This window comes from Podarcis vaucheri, assembly GCF_965113315.1.
Source record: "Podarcis vaucheri genome assembly, chromosome: 7".
NCBI classification, from domain to species: domain Eukaryota; kingdom Metazoa; phylum Chordata; class Lepidosauria; order Squamata; family Lacertidae; genus Podarcis; species Podarcis vaucheri.
This window is the reverse complement of record NC_138765.1, coordinates 8,600,744-8,615,682: the sequence shown is the minus strand read 5'-3', so window position 1 is coordinate 8,615,682 and position 14,939 is coordinate 8,600,744. Positions and strand designations below refer to the sequence as shown.

Sequence of the window (14,939 nt, the reverse complement as noted above, 5' to 3'; positions counted from 1 at the left end):
GAGTTTGCCTATGCCAGTGTTAGGGTGCCTGTCAGCTCTGCCACCCATCACCCCCCAGCTCCACACCGCACCATCGCACCCCCATTCGTTACATCCCACTTGTCTCACCTGAAGCCACAACATGTGTCTGGCAAGAGTGCATCCTCCAGCTGTGTTCTTGTGACAACTTGTGTTAGTTGACAACACCTACAGGATTTGTAATGTTGCACACAGACAGAAGACCATAAACGTCCTCCTTGTATGGACCTTGGCGGTTCCGCTGGCCCATTCCTCCCAGGCTTCACAACCTTGTTGCCTACCACTAAAAATCAGAAGTACACAGCCTCTAGCAATGGAGCTTCCATTGGCCTTGATATTTTATCAATGGCATTTACAATATAATAATAATAAAAATTTTTATTTATACCTCACCCTCCCCAGCCAAAGCCAGGCTCAGGGCGGCTAACAAGCAATAATAAAAACAAATTGAATGAATACAACTTAAAAACAAAATTAAAACACAACATTAAAATATCGAAACATTAAAATATTAAAATGTAGCCTCATCACAGGAGGAGAAAGGAAAAAGAAAGAGGGGGAGGGAATCAAATTGGCTCCAAGCCAAAGGCCAGGCGGAACAACTCTGTCTTACGGGCCCTGCGGAAAGAAATCAGATCCTGCAGGGTCCTGGTCTCATTAAGCAGAGCGTTCCACCAGACCGGAGCCATCACTGAAAAGGCCCTGGCTCTGGTTGAGGCTAATCTGACTTCCTTAGGGCCCGGGACCACTAGGGTGTTGCTATTTATGGATCTTAAGGTCCTCTGTGGGGCATACCGGGTGAGGCGGTCCCGTAGGTACGAGTGTCCTAGGCCGTGAAGGGCTTTAAAGGTCAAAACCAGCACCTTAAATCTGACCCTGTACTCCACCGGGAGCCAGTGCAGCTGGAAAAGCACCGGGTGAATATGCTCCCATGGCAGAGACCCCGTGAGGAGCCTCGCTGCTGCATTCTGCACCCGCTGGAGTTTCTGGGACAGCTTCAAAGGCAGCCCCGCGTAGAGCGAATTACAGTAGTCAAGCCTGGAGGTGACCGTCGCATGGATCACTGTGGCCAGGTCAAGGCGGGAAAGGTAAAGGACCAACTGCTTGATGCGGCGAAGGTGGCATATATTATATGGGAAATAAGCGAAAAAGATCGTAACCTCGATGGGAGAAAAACCAAGGAGCTCAGGGTGATATTATTTTCTCTCCCTCCCCTTGAATCTCCAGCTTTATCCACACAACAGCCCTGTGGAAAAGGTTATGCTTGAGAGACACGGACCCACAGTCACCCACAGAGCCGGTGGATTTCAGAGCTGGCCGTTGTCCGAACCACCACGTCACCCTGGTTCTTGATGTGACTAGTGGTAGCCAAGGATGAACGTACTTTTTGTAAGATATATCTCCCAGACAGCAGAAGGATATAGAGCAGGCATCCCCAAACTCGGCCCTCCAGCTGTGTGGGGACTACAGTTCCCATCATCCCTGACCACTGGTCCTGTTAGCTAGGGATGATGGGAGTTGTAGTCCCAAAACGGCTGGAGGGCCAAGTTTGAGGAAGCCTGATATATAGCCTTAAAACACAAACAAACCTGGGGTGTGTCACATTTTAGTAGGCTGTTTCACTTTGGCAGTCTAACGGATTCATAGATTAAATGTCAATACCGTATTTTTTGCTCTAGAAGACTCACTTTTTCCCTCCTAAAAAGTAAGGGGAAATGTGTGTGCGTCTTATGGAGCGAATGCAGGCTGCGCAGCTATCCCTGAAGCCAGAACAGCAAGAGGGATCGCTGCTTTCACTGCGCAGCGATCTCTCTTGCTGTTCTGGCTTCTGAGATTCAGAATTATTTTTTTTCTTGTTTTCCTCCTCCAAAAACTAGGTGCGTCTTGTGGTCTGGTGCATCTTATAGAGCGAAAAATACGGTATTTGTAGCTGCATAGCTTTCCGCTTGCTTTTGGACTGTATCCAAGGATGAAATTGTGGTCCGGCCTTTTTGCATTTCGCCACCAACCCAGTCCCCTCTGCTGTAAGCCGGTGACTTGGACCCATGCTCCAGATGTTCTCGGTGCCGTCAACATGCTCCCACCAGTGTGTTGTCTGTGCCACGCGGGTCCAGGGTCTGGTAAGTCCTGCCACAGACGAAGCAGCGCCCCCTCCCACTTTTCTCGCTGGGCGGGGGAACGAGGTCGCACCAGGCCTCCGTCAGAAGAGGCTCGGAGACAGAATTGGACATGACAAGCCCCATCGAGGGAGAAGATGCTGTAGTGTCAGAAACCAGCCGGAGCCCCTGAATTATTCACTAAGGTGTCCCCGGAGAGGACGGTACGTGCGAGGGGGTGAGGCGGGGAACTCGCTCCAGCCAGAACAGGAGTAGGCAGTAGCAGAAGAACATCAACAGAGTCCTGCTGGATCCAACCAAAGGCCCATCTAGTCCTGTTTTCACATGGCCAAACAGATGTCTGCAGGGTACCACTCCTCTCTTGTGCTTTCCAGCAACTGGTACTCTCTGTTGCAATGGGACAGTATACCTGGCTGGTTTTTTATGTTTTTAATAATAATAATAATAATAATAATAATAATAATAATAATAATTTATTTATATCCCGCCCTCCCCAGCCAAAGCCGGGCTCAGGGCGGCTAACAACAATAAAACAGTACAAAAGTACAACACAAACAACACTCTAAAATCATTCATTATAAAATTAATTCAAATCAAGCCACTGGCAACCATTGGGCCAGAGCTCCGCGAAGATTGCCGAGGGAGGGAGTCTGGCTGTGCCCTGGCCAAAGGCCTGGTGGAACAGCTCTGTCTTGCAGGCCCTGCGGAAAAATGTCAAGTCCCGCAGGGCCCTAGTCTCTTGTGACAGAGCGTTCCACCGGACTGGAGCCGCAGTCAAAAAAGCCCTGGCTCTAGTTGAGGCCAGCCTAACCTCTCTGAGGCCTGGGACCTCCGAGATGTTTTTGTTTGAAGACTGTAAGTTCCTCTGTGGGACATACCAGGAGAGGCGGTCCCGTAGGTACGAGGGTCCTAGGCCGTATAGGGCTTGAAAGGTTAAAACCAGCACCTTGAACCTGATCCTGTACGCCACCGGGAGCCAGTGCAGCTGGTATAGCACCGGATGAATGTGATCCCGCAGCGAAGACCCCGTAAGGAGTCTCGCTGCGGCATTCTGCACCCGCTGGAGTTTCTGGGTCAGTCTCAAGGGCAGCCCCACATAGAGGGAGTTACAATAATCAAGTCTGGGGGTGACCGTCACGTGGATCACAGTGGCTAGGTCAGGGCGAGAGAGGTAAGGAACCAACTGCTTAGCTTGGCGGAGATGGAAAATGCCGCCTTTGTTATAGCTGCAATCTGCGCCTCCATGGAAAGGGAGGTGTCGAAGATTACACCCAAACTCTTAACGGACGGTGCTGGCTTATTAGGTTTTCATTTCATACACACAAACAAAATACACTGATAATTCATATCCTTTTATATCTATCTTTCTTCCCGTTCTGCGGAGCCTTGACTTCCCTCTCTCCCTTCATCAGGTGTCCTTATTCTAGTCTCTAATCCACAGTTCCTTAGTACAGTGGTACCTCGGGTTACATACACTTCAGGTTACATACGCCTCAGGTTACAGACTCCGCTAACCCAGAAATAGTGCTTCAGGTTAAGAACTTTGCTTCAGGATGAGAACAGAAATCGTGCTCCGGCGGCACGGCAGCAACGGGAGGCCCCATTAGCTAAAGTGGTGCTTCAGGTTAAGAAGAGTTTCAGCTTAAGAACGGACCTCTGGAACGAATTAAGTACTTAACCTGAGGTACCACTCTAATATCTAGTCCATGGCATAAGATTTATTTCAACCCTGCTAACGTCTTCTGATTTCTACAGTTCTCACTTATATACCCCTGCTCTGGTCAGACCTCACCTGGAGTACTGTGTCCAGTTCTGGGCACCACAATTCAAGAAGGACACTGACAAACTGGAACGTGTCCAGAGGAGGGCAACCAAAATGGTCAAAGGCCTGGAAACGATGCCTTGTGAGGAACGGCTAAGGGAGCTGGGCATGTTTAGCCTGGAGAAGAGGAGGTTAAGGGGTGATATGATAGCCATGTTCAAATATAGAAAAGGATGTCACATAGAGGAGGGAGAAAGGTTGTTTTCTGCTGCTCCAGAGAAGCGGACACGGAGCAATGGATCCAAACTACAAGAAAGAAGATTCCACCCAAACATTAGGAAGAACTTCCTGACAGTAAGAGCTGTTCGACAGTGGAGTTTGCTGCCAAGGAGTGTGGTGGAGTCTCCTCCTTTGGAAGTCTTTAAGCAGAGGCTTGACAACCATATGTCAGGAGTGCTCTGATGGTGTTTCCTGCTTGGTAGGGGGTTGGACTCGATGGCCCTTGTGGTCTCTTCCAACTCTATGATTCTATGATTCTATAGCCCATAAATTTACTCCATTCTTTTCAGAACTTTGTTTCCTCCTGATTGCGAATCCTGTGGGTCAGTTAATTCCACATATTCGACCATCTCCGTCTGCCACTCCTTCACGGTTGGTAATTCCTGTGTTTTCCATTTTGGGGCTATCAAAATTCTAACAACAGTCGTGGCATACATGAATAATCTTTGGTCGACTTTCTTAATATCCTCCCCCATCAAGCCTAGCAAAATACCGTATTTTTCGCTCTATAAGACGCACCAGACCATAAGACGCACCTAGTTTTTGGAGGAGGAAAACAAGAAAAAAATAATCTGAATCTCAGAAGCCAGAACAACAAGAGGGATCGCTGTGCAGCAAAAGCAGCGATCCCTCTTGCTGTTCTGGCTTCAGGGATAGCTGCGCAGCCTGCATTCGCTCCATAAGATACACACATGTTTCCCCTTACTTTTTAGGAGGGAAAAAGTGAGTCTTCTAGAGCAAAAAATACGGTATTAACATTTAATAACTCCCAAAATGCCCCCCCTTAAAAAAAGACGCAAATAATGGTTAATTTTTTTTACCTCGTCTCACCCTGAGTAGCTTTGAAATCCATTAATGCAGCGGTAGCACCCTTCGAGACTTCTCATGTTCCCTTGTCCTAACTTCACATTCCCTGTCTGTGTAACAGCGGATATTGAATAATCCTTGGGGCGATTCCAGGCTCTCTCGCTATTTTTCTGGTGGGATTCAATCCCCTATGGGATCAAACCACAAATTTAGGTTGCACAATTACAGCCGACTGGGGGGTCTTGCACATCAAAACTCTCTTCCCCAAAAGATTGCAGACTTCTCATCTAATCTCTCTGCAAACAAACAATGATGCTCCTTAAATAGCCAAAATATCTAGGTAAAGGGTAAAGGGACCCCATACCATTTGGTCCAGTCATGGCCGACTCTGGGGTTGCGGCACTCATCTTGCTTTACTGGCCGAGGGAGCCGGCATACAGCTTCCGGGTCATGTGGCCAGCATGACTAAGCCGCTTCTGGCGAACCAGAGCAGTGCACGGAAACGCCGTTTACCTTCCCGCTGGAGTGGTACCTATTTATCTACTTGCACTTTGACGTGCTTTCGAACTGCTAGGTTGGCAGGAGCAGGGACCGAGCAACGGGAGCTCACCCCGTCATGGGGATTCGAACCGCCGACCTTCTGATCGGCAAGCCCTAGGCTCTGTGGTTTAACCCACAGCACCACCCGCGTCTAATCTCCTTGCAAACACCCTTAACAATCTATAGTTCCCAGGATTCTTTGGGGGGGGCAGGGAAAAGAAGCCACGACTGTTTAAAGTGGTACGATACTGCTTTAGACAGAGTGTGGATAGACCCATGTTATATTTGTGTTTTGTGTTAGTGAGGGGTAGAATTTAGGTTTCCGGCCTCAAGTACCAAAACAGACTGAGTGGGACCCTTTTAATGGCACCCCAGAAGCAGAGTCGGGCTCTGTTGCCGAAACCCACAGGAAGATGTGGCGTGGATTAGGCCTTCCTGGTGAAACGCCCCAGAAAGCCTCTTCTTTCTCCCTCCCTCCCTCCATCTCTGTCTCTCCTTTTCTCACCTTCCTTCACATTCCAGCAGCCTTCTCCTCAAGGAGACTGGAGGGTTTTCATCTGGACCGCGTTGCCATGGCAACGGGATGCAGGCCGGGCTTAGGGGAGGCGGATGGATTTGGACAGGAAAGGGGAGAGGGAACCGAGGAAGGGCCTCCGAGCCGCAGCTGTGCCATTTTATTTCAGGGCTGCTTAGGATGAGACAATATCGAAACGCGAACAGGAGGACGGGTGCGGTACCTCGCCCGCCCTCTGCCCCCCATCGCCTGCCCCACAGCCATCTCCCTGGCAAGGGCTGCAATCATATAATCCTTCTCTGCCTAACCCTCTTTTAAAGCTGCCCAGGTTCACGGCCATTGCTCAAGTTGTCTAACTCTCTTTTGAAGCTGGTGGGCCCTCACTGATTCTTGTGGGAGGGAGTTCCACAGTCTAACTAGGTGCTGCCTGGGAAAAGTTTCATCTGTCCTGAATCTTCCAGTGTTCAACTTCATTGAATGTCCGCACATTCTAGTGTTATGAAAGAGGGAGAGAAACTTTCCTCTATCCTCTTTTTCCAAGTCATCATCATCATCATCATCATCATCATCATCATCATGTTTTTGGGGGACAGGAGACGGGCGGGTGTGGAGGACTCCCTGGTCCTGAATGGGGTAACTGTGCCCCTGAAGGACCAGGTGCGCAGCCTGGGAGTCATTTTGGACTCACAGCTGTCCATGGAGGTGCAGGTCAATTCTGTGTCCAGGGCGGCTGTCTACCAGCTCCATCTGGTACGCAGGCTGAGACCCTATCTGCCCACAGACTGTCTCACCAGAGTGCTGCATGCTCTGGTTATCTCCCGCTTGGACTACTGCAATGCGCTCTATGTGGGGCTACGTTTGAAGGTGATCCGGAAACTACAACTAATCCAGAATGCGGCAGCTAGACTGGTGACTGGGAGTGGCCGCTGGGACCACATAACACCAGTCTTGAAAGACCTGCATTGGCTCCCAGTATGTTTCTGAGCACAATTCAAAGTGTTGGTGCTGACCTTGAAAGCCCTAAATGGCCTCAAAGGCCCAGTATACCTGAAGGAGTGTCTCCACCCCCATCGTTCTGCCCAGACACTGAGGTCCAGCTCCAAGGGCCTTCTGGCGGTTCCCTCACTGCGAGAAGCCAAATTACAGAAAACCAGGCAGAGGGCCTTCTCGGTAGTGGCACTCGCCCTGCGGAACGCCCTCCCACCAGATGTCAGAGAGAGCTACCACCAGACTTTTAGATGACATCTGTTTAGGGAAGCTTTTAATGTTTGATGCGTTACTGTATTTTAATATTGTGTTGGAAGCCGCCCAGAGTGGCTGAGGAAACCCAGCCAGATGTGCGGGGTATAAATAATAAATTATTATTATTATTATTATTATTATTATTATTATTATTATTATTATTATCATCATCATCATCATCATCATCATCATCAGTATACCCCACCTATCTGGCTTCTGTTACATCTCTGCTTATCGTCTTGCCCCTTGCTTGCCTTTTCTCCAAACGAAAAGGTCCCAAATGCTTCAACCATTCCTCATAGGGTCACCCCTCCACCTGCTTGATTCCTTCAGCGGCCCTTTTCTGAACCTTTTCCAACTCTGGGATATCCTTTTTGAGGCAAGGCAACCAGGACTAATAATAATAATAATAATAATAATAATAATAATAATAATAATAATAATAATAATAATTTATATCCTGCCCTCCCCAGCTGAAGCCGGGCTCAGAGCGGCTAACAACACTAAAATGATAAAACATTCTAAAATCATTTCATTATAAAATTAATTCCAATCAAATTAATGGCAACCATTGGGCTAGAGTTCTGTGAGGATTACCAAAGGAGGGAGTCAGGCTGCGTCCTGGCCAAAGGCCTGGTGGAACAGCTCTGTCTTGCAGGCCCTGCGGAAAGATGTCAAGTCCCGCAGGGCCCTAGTCTCTTGTGACAGAGCGTTCTACCAGATTGGGGCCACAGCCGAAAAAGCCCTGGCTCTGGTTGAGGCCAGCCTAACCTCCCTGTGGCCCGGGACCTCCAAGATGTTTTTGTTTGAAGAGCGTAAGTTCCTCTGTGGGACATACCAGGAGAGGCAGTCCCATAGGTACGAGGGTCCTAGGCCAATGTGATATGCATGGTATTCCAAACACGGTCACACCATAGATTTGTAAAATAGCGTCAGGATCTTCGGCAAGTTTTCTTTTAATCCCTTTCCTAACGTGTATTTCATCCTCTGCCCAAAGTCCTCATTTGAGATGGAAAGGGAGATATAGGTGGATGATAAGAAACTTGCTTTGGACCATTGCAAACGATTTTAAGTTTCCTCCCTGCAAATCAATATGGCTGGGGCTGATGGGAGTTGTAGTCCTCGGACCTGAGATGTGCGAATGAAGGGCGGACTACAAATTCAATAAAAAACAAAACATCTGGAGGTCCGCAGGTTGGCAAATTTGACCTAGCTTGTATATCGAGGCAAGCCTTTTTTAAGCCTCTTACTCTCCGTAACTCAAATCTTCTTAAATTTTTGGGAATCTCCCTCCTGAGCTAAATGCTAGGATTCCCTCTCCTCCTCCGAAATATGAACTTAACAGGCGCAGTCTTATTTTAATTCAAAATCCGAAAGAGAACAGGCATATGGATATGCTACAAAGCACATTTATCAGCCGTTCCTAAAACGATCTCCTATTCCACCCCCTCCGCCCCAGTTCCGGCCCCAGAAGATAAGACTTTAAAAACGGAAGGTTTACATGATTTCGGGGTTATTTAAAGACCAGCTGTAGGTGTCTGTTTTTGCAAGGAGCATATGAAGAAGAGAAGGGCGTAGAGATGATATCTGAACAAAATTCTACCCAAATTTCTTCTTCCCAACCGCCCCACACTAACCCAACCAGCTAAGATAAAGGACTTTGGTGCTCTCTAGTGGCGCTTTGAGAAAACGGCACAGCAAGGAAAAGTTGGCATCTGCGACTGTGTTTTGGTCTCGGCCGCCAATTGGGAGTCTCTCTTGTGGTACCCGGAGGGGAGGCTGGTTGCTTAGCAACAGCAATACCTGCTGGGCCAGGTTGCAAACACTTTCAATGCCAGGTGATGGATGTAGCTTCAGAGCTGGGGCTCCATTAAGCAGCTAGGGTTGCCAGCTTCTTTTTCTGACACAGCTCCTCTGCTTTTCACCATGCCCTGCCCTACCAAAAGCGTTGTCGGTAGGATGATGGGCTTCGGTGATTTGAGACTCTTCTCACGGTGGTTTTGCAGGGACGTTCCTGCTCATCTTTCGGAGTCGAAGGCCTGGATGTCTCCCCAAAGACCTGCCCTGGCTGGGGAAAGACTGCGACTCAGCGACAGAGAATCTGCCTTGCGTGCAAAAGGTCCCGAGTTTGAATCCTGCCAGAGGCTCCTGGTGTTGTTGTTGTTGTTTAGTCGTTTCCGCGTCTTCATGACCCCCTGGACCAGAGCACGCCAGGCACTCCTGTCTTCCACTGCCCCCCGCAGTTTGGTCAAACTCATGCTGGCAGCTTCGAGAACACTGTCCAACCATCTCGTCCTCTGTCGTCCCCTTCTCCTTGTGCCCTCCATCTTTCCCAACATCTTGGAGCCTCAGCTTCACGATCTGTCCTTCCAGTGAGCACTCAGGGCTGATTTCCTTCAGAATGCATAGGTTTGATCTTCTTGCAGTCCATGGGACTCTCAAGAGTCTCCTCCAGCACCAGAATTCAAAAGCATCAATTCTTCGGCGATCAGCCTTCTTTATGGTCCAGCTCTCACTTCCATACGTCACTACTGGGAAAACCATAGCTTTAACTATACGGTCCTTTGCTGGCAAAGTGATGTCTCTGCTTTTTAAGATGCTGTCTAGGTTTGTCATTGCTTTTCTCCCAAGGAGCAGGCGTCTTTTAATTTCGTGAGTGCTGTCACCATCTGCAGTGATCATGGAGCCCAAGAAAGTAAAATCTCTCACTGCCTCCATTTCTTCCCCTTCTATTTGCCAGGAGGTGATGGGACAAGTGGCCATGATCTTCGTTTTTTTGATGTTGAGTTTCAGACCATATTTTGCGCTCTCCTTTTTTACCTTCGATAAAAGGTTCTTTAATTCCTCCTCACTTTCTGCCATCAACGTTGTGTCATCTGCATATCTGAGGTTGTTGATATTTCTTCCAGCGATCTTAATTCTGGCTTGGGATTCATCCAGCCCAGCCTTTCGCATGATGAATTCTGCATATAAGTTAAATAAGCAGGGAGACAGTATACAGCCTTGTCGTACTCCTTTCCCAATTTTGAACCAATCAGTTGTTCCATATCCAGTTCTAACTGTAGCTTCTTGTCCCACATAGAGATTTCTCAGGCGACAGATGAAGTGATCAGGCACTCCCATTTCTTAAAGAACTTGCCATAGTTTGCTACGGCTGAAGCCATGGAGAACCACGGCCGGTCAGTGTTGACAAGACTGAACTAGATGGCCAGTGGCCTGACTTGCTGCGTTACACACACCATAGGTACAAAGTGCACACGACGTCCCTCTGAGAATCTTGGGAACTGTAGTTTTACACATGCTGAGAATTATAACTCTGCGAGGGGTAAACTACGGTGCTTGGGATTCTTTGGGGGGAGGCCCTGCACTTTAAATGTGAGCTGTATAAAGCACATTTAAAACACACAATTTCCCCCAAAGAACCCTGGGAAACATAGTTTAAGAGCTCTGGGAATTGTAAGCCAGTGAGGGGTAAACTACAGTTCCCAATATTCTTTTGGTATAGTGATGAGCTTTAAATACCTTCCTTAAAGGTAAAGGTAAAGGTACCCCTGACCATTAGGTCCAGTTGTGGCCAACTCTGGGGTTGCGGTGCTCATCTCGCTTTACTAGCCGAGGGAGCCGGCGTACAGCTTCCGGATCATGTGGCCAGCATGACTAAGCCGCTTCTGGCAAACCAGAGCAGCGCACGGAAACGCCGTTTACCTTCCCGCCGGAGTGGTACCTATTTATCTACTTGCACTTTGACGTGCTTTCGAACTGCTACGTTGGCAGCAGGAGGGACTGAGCAACAGGAGCTCATCCCGTCGCGGGGATTCGAACCGCTGACCTTCTGATCGGCAAGTCCTAGGCTCTGTGGTTTAACCCACAGTGCCACCAGCGTCCTTCAAATACCTTCCTTATGTTCCTATAATTGCATCATTGGTTGTAAGGGGTTGGGAAAGGAATATCCACCCCCATCCCCAATATATGGAGTTCTGAACTTCTTGGAGGAATATTACATTGACTTCCTAGACTTCCTACAAGGCGCTTGGGCAGTTGACCTAATTATCCCCTGCTTCTAACCTCACAACCAGAGCCTTGTGTGACTGTCTCAAAGCCAGCTTCCTGGCTTTGTGGGAATTCGAGCCTCTGTCTCCTCAGTCTTGGCCCAACAAACTAGGCTGCCCTGGTTTTGAACAAATACACACTTTTTCAGGAAACCGAGAGCTTTTCTGAGCATGCGCTGACTGCCTCTTCATCACCACGGAGCCTCTCAGCAGCAGAAAAAGCTGGCTTCCTAGACACTTATAGGGTACGGCTTGCAAACCTGAGTCCCAGTAATTCAGACTCAGTTCGGAAAACGAGAACACAAAACCTCCAAGTGTCCCTATTTTCCAGGGACAGTCCCGGATTTACAGAAGCCGTCCTGGTTTCTGATTTGATCCAAGAATGCCCTGCTAAAGAGAAAAGTAACTGTTAAGTTGTGGGTGAACATATCAGACGACACAGCAATTCTCCAAACAGCTCTTGTTTATTCACAGGCCTGAACAGAACCGAACTGAAGTGTTCAGCCAGCCTGCTTATATAGAGCTCCACTACAACGCAACAGTAACAACTTTCTGTAACTAGCCAATCACTGAACGTCACTTTCAATTCCTTTTTTGCATATGTGGACCTGAGTGAAAACTATCTACAGTATCCTCCTGCTGGCCCAGGGTGAGAACTTCAGTACATAACAGTAGCTATACAACATGTAGAAGACATCTGAAGGCAGCCTTATATAGGGACGTTTTTAATGTTTAATGTTTTATTATGTTTTTATATACAGTGGTACCTCGGGTTAAGTACTTAATTCGTTCCGGAGGTCCGTACTTAACCTGAAACTGTTCTTAACCTGAAGCACCACTTTAGCTAATGGGGCCTCCTGCTGCTGCCGCGGCGCCGGAGCACGATTTCTGTTCTCGTCCAGAAGCAAAGTTCTTAACCTGAAGCACTATTTTTGGGTTAGCAGAGTCTGTAACCTGAAGCGTATGTAACCTGAGGTATCACTGTATGTTGGAAGCCACTCAGAGTGGCTGCGGCAACCCAGTGAGATGGCTGGGGTATAAATAATAAAATTATTGTTAATATTATGATTACGGAATAGGGCGTCCCTATTTTCATCGGGGAAACATTGGAGGCTGTGAGAACGGCTAAGTCCAAGTTGGATTCAGAGCTCCTCTTTTTTCCCTTCATCATTTCAACACTCCTCCTTCCTTCTCCCTTTCCAATGACAGGGTCTCACCCTCCATCTACTGTGCCTGGGACCCCACACCCAAATCCTATACATCTCTCCCCCGCTGCCCCATTCCTATGGCTACGAGCATCAGCCACACTGCAGGCCATAGCGGTTGCCATGGCGATGGATGTTGTGGCATCTTTCTGGCCTAGGCAAACAAGGCCTCTGCCCTCTCCTAGCCTTTTCCCAATCTCCTTCCCCACTCCGTTTTTGGACAGGGAGACGGATGGGGAACCAGGGGGGCGAATAATTTGGGGCAGAAGGGGTTAGCTGTCTGCAAGGATTCAGGACAGGCAAAAGTCTTGAGGCAGGTTTTTGGCAGCAAGAATACTATTGGCACAAAAATGGAAGCAAGAAGAATTACCAACGAAAGAAGAATGGCAAATGAAATTAACGGACGATGCAGAATTGGATAAACTAACAGGGAGGATTCGAAACCTGCGGGACCAGAGATTCTTAGAAGACTGGAGTAAATATCTGAAAAGCAATTGTAACCAACAGATTACGCTAGTAGGACTGCGAGAAGTTGTGTAAGGAGGATTATATGAAATATTGCAAGGAAGACTATGAAGAGAATTATTAATGATAATTAAGAGTAATGGAGAAATTGAGAAATGGAGAATAAGTGATAAAGAACGGGAAATCTTCAGAGGTTGTTGATGGAAATATAAAATATTGTATAAGATAAGAAGTTATGTTAAATGACTGTTGGAAATTATGTTAAAAAATTAATATGTGTGTGTGTATAAACGTGAGGCAGGTTTTGAAACTGTTCCCAAATTCGAAACCTAGTGTATTGCTAAAATATATTTTGAAATATATATGAACCTGGGTGAATACCAGCAATGTTGCAATTACAGGGGGAGAAACTGAGAAGGCTTTTAACCGGAATTTCTCAAGACGGGCATCTCAAGATTTATTGGCGAGGTCACCTCACCTCGAGGAAAAGGATGTCGTAGAGTTGGAAAAGGTACGAAAAAGGGAAACCAAAACGGTCAATACTTTTTTGAGGCTCTCCTGTGAGGAAAGATCCCAGCATTTGGGACTTTTTCACTGAGAGAAAAGGTGCGTAAGAGGCGATATGGTAAGAAATTTGTGAGATTGTGCAGGGCACGGGGAAATTGGACAGAGAAAATGTTTTCTCCCTCTTTCGTAAGACCAGAACTCATGAGCAACCCAGCGAAGCTGAATGTTGGAAGATTCGGGGCAGATAAAAGAAAGCACATCTTCATGGAGTTAAACTGCGGAACTCTCTCCCACAGGAAAACAGCGGTCGCTACCAACTTCGAAAGAGAATCAGACTGATCCATGGAGGATGGATGTCAACAGTGGAGGAAAAGCCCATCCATATCAATGTTCCCCTGGCACTAGAAAGGTTTCCCCTGCCAAAATCCAGGATTTTGGCCATTCAATAACCATGGCCCAATGGGAAAACTTATGGAAGATCAATTGGAAATTCACAAATTGTTACGCAATTAGAGAGAACTTTCAAAAAATACAACATCGATGGTATCTAACACCATGGAAACTTTCAAAAATGTATAAAAATGTGTCAAGTAATTGTTGGAGATGCAGAGACTCAGGAACTTTCTACCATATGTGGTGGATATGTAGGAAAATACAAGTATTCTGGGAGAGTATCCATGCAGAACTGCAAAAAATGCTAAAGATCTCTTTCAATAAAAAACCAGAGGCCTACCTCCTGGGAATAACAGATCTGGATATTCCACAAAAGAGGAAGGGTATCTTTTTATATGTGATGGCGGCAGCAAGAGTTTTGATCGCAGCAAAATGGAAGAGTAATGAAATCCCCTCTATACAAGATTGGATCCAAAAGCTGACAGAATATGCCAAATTAGATGGTCTATCAGAAAAAATAAAGAATAAATCAAAACAGGAATTTATTTCAGAATGGGAGGTTTTCAAGGAATACCTGAAAAATAAATATAGTAGTTTAAATTCTGTTGCAGCATTCAAGGAAGTTCAGTAATAGTTGCAAGGTAGATATAAGAAATTAGATTTATTAAGAATAAGTTTAATTATGATAAAAGTGTGTATTGGCAATAAGTAATATGAAATTGAAATATGGAATAGACTGGAGGTTGGGTCTTTAGTGTTGAGACCAGTGCATGTTCTGTTGTTTGCTGAGAAAATTGTGTGTCTGTGGTTATTCTTGTGTGTGATTTGGTATTTGTGTGTGTTTTTTCCTTTTTTCTTGTTGTAGCAATAAAAATATTTTTTTAAAAAAGGTTTCCTCGCCTCTGGTTTAGCAGGCAAGTGCCAAAACATTCAGTCATGCGCCTAAGAGGCACAGAGACCATCAGTCCTTCTCCTCCCCTGCCTCTGAAGGTACCCTGGTCCCTGTAGCGTGTTATATTTATTTGCCAAAAAAAACAACCT

The 14,939-nt window shown here is 46.9% G+C and overlaps 2 protein-coding genes and 1 long non-coding RNA gene across 3 annotated transcripts in view; 1 reads left to right on the top strand and 2 right to left on the bottom strand.

Annotated features, from left to right (window-relative positions):
- The window catches only part of SYMPK (symplekin scaffold protein), a 271,438-nt gene extending 265,252 nt beyond the window's left edge, over window positions 1-6,186 (bottom strand). The window contains exon 1 of the mRNA XM_082230948.1: window positions 6,172-6,186. The gene's annotated coding sequence lies outside the window, so the exon portion shown is untranslated. The remainder of the gene's footprint in view (window positions 1-6,171) is intronic.
- QPCTL (glutaminyl-peptide cyclotransferase like) overlaps window positions 1-14,939 on the bottom strand; it is a 222,017-nt gene that overhangs the window by 120,904 nt on the left and 86,174 nt on the right. The gene's annotated exons all lie outside the window — the stretch shown is intronic.
- LOC309537030 lies at window positions 12,277-14,894 on the top strand. The gene is made up of 3 exons (XR_014221772.1): window positions 12,277-13,069; window positions 13,400-13,914; window positions 14,789-14,894. It is a non-coding gene; the product is annotated as an uncharacterized lncRNA (long non-coding RNA).